This window comes from Montipora capricornis, chromosome 11 (genome assembly GCF_036669925.1).
Source record: "Montipora capricornis isolate CH-2021 chromosome 11, ASM3666992v2, whole genome shotgun sequence".
In the NCBI taxonomy this organism is placed as follows: domain Eukaryota; kingdom Metazoa; phylum Cnidaria; class Anthozoa; order Scleractinia; family Acroporidae; genus Montipora; species Montipora capricornis.
In genome coordinates this window covers 7504464-7507818 of record NC_090893.1, presented here as the reverse complement: position 1 = coordinate 7507818, position 3355 = coordinate 7504464, and the positions used below count along the sequence as shown (strand labels likewise).

The following is a 3355-nucleotide window of genomic DNA, read 5'->3' as shown; positions in this document are numbered from 1 at the left end:
AGGTCACGGGTTCAAACCTCGTTGAAATCCTGAAATTTTCAGGCTTCTCTACGCAATTGCTAAAATTGCGTTCACTAGTAACTGTGAGGATCATTGCTTCACTCAGATTTCATGTTGCCGTGCATCTATCTGTTCAGTAAGAGATTACAAAAGACGTCTCGTCTTCTGTGATTTATTCCTTAATTACTGAACAGAAGGGCATGAATCTATTTGTTTTATAAAATAAAGAATTCAGAGTTTTTGATGATGACTGTCCTCGAATAGATCATAGGTGAGAATCAATCAAAATGCGTGCATTATTCAACTTATTATATTACTTTAAATAGACAATTTTTGTCCCTGTTGATCTAACTTTTATCTAGTAATAGTGTAAACAAGGAAATAAGAGACAACGTTTTTTATGTTGAAAGTATTTCTAGAGTCAGTGTTTGGTCTCGATTTCATAACATTTTGTTCTGTTGTATTGTGAAAGGGAATTTTTTTGCCAAATATGTGACTAACCTTTAAATAAGCCAAATCCCAGTACGATTCGAAGATTTTTGAGAAGTTTTCGGCTGTCATTTTGTGCTTCTCGATTATCTCTCTAAGATCATCAACCAAGCGCCTTTCAACCTCTGAAATCTCAAGCAAGACATCTTCTTTGAAAGCCTTGTCGATCAATTCTTGGCCCGTGGCGAGATAAATTTTTCTGAGGTCATGGAAACGATAACCCTTGCTTGCTTGAAGAGCTCGAGTGGCACCTTTTGTAGCAGGAGCTGATGACAGTGAGGAGGTCTTTCGTTCATCCGCATAACTTTCTTGAGAAGTTGATTGCTCGTTGCGATGTTCTTGTTCTGCATCGTCTTCCTTTTGAACCCAGTTGTCTGTTTCCTGGATATTTTTAGCGACCTTGATGGGATCCTCAATGATTTCAACAACTTTCTCAGCTAACGTGTCCAGGACCTCAGGGTCCTCAATATAATCTCCACTGAATAAATTATATGATCTCACGAAATAATGTCGTAAATCCCGATCTATTAATGCTTGTAAAAGTTTTCCAAGCAGCAACATCATGCACTCTGCCCTGTTGCTTTCATTCCACATCTCGGCGTCGGTTTCTTCGATGGTTTGCAGAAGGATGTTCTTCAGGTGGAATGTCACCAAACCCTTGGGCCCATCTGATGCTTTTAGATATCCTAGGTAAAAAGTCTTGAGGCAACGGTAGTAGTCCGTTGGACGTCGTTCATCTCTTGACTCAACAGGTATTCTGCATGTGCAAAGCAGATTCGGAAGTCGCATTCTTGATTGCCACCGTCCTTTGGAGGCTTGACAACCAAGTGGAACCCTTCTTTGACCACCTTAGTGACTACATCGGGCGAAGGCCATTTGCGTTCTCGTCCTATCCATTCGGTGGCGGTCTTGGGCCAACCTGAACATTTAAAAGCGGGGACTAAGTCAAAACCACCCTCTATGGATGACTTTTCAGTGCTGATTGAATTTGTTGCAGCTTCGGGGAAAAGTTGTTGAAAGAAATGATCTGTTTGACTTAAAACGGTCTCCAAATCTTCGCCTTTGTCGGGTGGATTTGCCTTTGGAGCTGTCTGCCTTTGGAATCCCTGTTTTTCTTTAATCTTACTCTGAATCTCTCCATTTGTGTCTTCATCTTCGCTTTCGGTTTGTCTACTCTTATATTCCTGATGTGTCTTTACCTCAGTCGATTGTTTTACCATCCCACTTCCTGAGGAATGACTGTGTTCTCCCGATGTCGATGCCACTGGCTTCTGGAGTGACGTGCATTCGGGCTCAGGTGTGTCATCAGCAGTTTCTGTCGTGACAGATGGCTCAAATGGCTGATCGTCACCTTGGGACTGTAAAGTCCCCTTTTCCTCACTGCTTCCGCTTTCGTTTTCGTTGTAGTTTTCTGCCTTTGAATGTTTCATTTCTGTCACGCCATCGCTTCTACCTCCGCTTTTATTTTGCATTCGAGTTTCGATGTCGCGACATCTCTCCTTGAAGTTTCGTGCACGGTCGCTGAAAACTAACTCTTGCATCAGGAGTGGAAACGCTTCTGGTTTGGAAAGAAGACCTCTCTCTGAGAATGACCTTTGCACTTCATTGCTAAACTCTATGAATTCCCTAACGAGGTTGGCGTGATCTTCGGAATATTCCATCCCCCTTGACCTGCACATGCCATGGGCAAGCCATTCCCATTCGGCAACGTCAAATTTAGGTAATGAATGAGGGTTATTTAGCTTTTCGATTTCCCCTGATATGGGTCCAAAGGACTGGGTGTACTCAATCTGTAAGGCTGGATTAGCGTCTTTGTTCCGCCATTTCAAAACATTAATCCCCGGTATTCGAGGCATAACCTGCATCGTTTGTATAAGGGCTTTGACCAAGTGAGGCGCTGCCCTTCCAAAAATTGTAGAATGGAAATTCTTAAGTGCCGATGTAGCTACGTATTCCGTATCTTCAACAAGACAGGAGCTCAGGATTTGGTGATCGCCTGCTTTGATTCGGACGTGCATTGGGTTCGTTGAATATTCGATCATTTCGTCATCTATCATCAATTCATTTGATTTGGGGCAAATCACTATATCGACATCACCGACATCATCAGCTGCTATGCTCTTTAAATCTTCAACTGCACTGCCGTAAGCCTGAAACACCATACAGTTGTCCAATTGTTCGCTTAAGAACTCCGATAACTGTCGTAACAGGTACACCAAGCAATGCTCTGTATGTTTCTTCCATATCTTGCCTTCTTTCCCGCGTTCTCCCAACAATTTGAAGGTGGAGTTGAGCTTTTGAGTATCTGTCTCCCTCGACGCCATCTTGCTGAAGCGAAAGGATTCGATCTGGCTGTTGGAGGAAGGGGGGTGAAGCGATTCCGCAAATAGATCCTGAAAGTCGCCGTTTGGCCCAAGAGTGCGATTAACGCTGAATAAAAGTATTTAGCAAAATAAGAACACAAATAGTTGGTGAATCCTTCACTCAATAAAACGTTATGTTAATGCTAGAACTCTACGTCTAACCGCTGTCTAAAAAGTTGGGGAAGTTTCAGTTTCCGTCGTCAGTTTTGACAGATAATATATGCGTGACCAATCAGGAACAAATACATGTACGACAAAGAATAGTCCTTTCAAGAAAGGAATGACTGCATTGTCATGCACGCCTCACACAAAGTAGTGTTTCACTCTTCGAGATGTTAGTTTTTCTGTTTTTTTTTTAATGAAAATATAATTGTGTTAAAAACATTTCCTTTGCAAATTTTCCATGCATCTGTGTCAAATATAGCCATGCTTTCTGATGATGAACGATTTTGTTTTCTCTTAATTAATAACGCTCTGCTCAATAATATTAGAGATATTCAGAT

The 3355-nt window shown here is 41.8% G+C and overlaps 1 pseudogene; it reads right to left on the bottom strand.

The window, feature by feature from the left end:
- The window catches only part of LOC138023842 (uncharacterized), a 5604-nt pseudogene extending 2637 nt beyond the window's left edge, over positions 1 to 2967 (bottom strand).
- Positions 2968 to 3355: the final 388 nt, after the last annotated feature.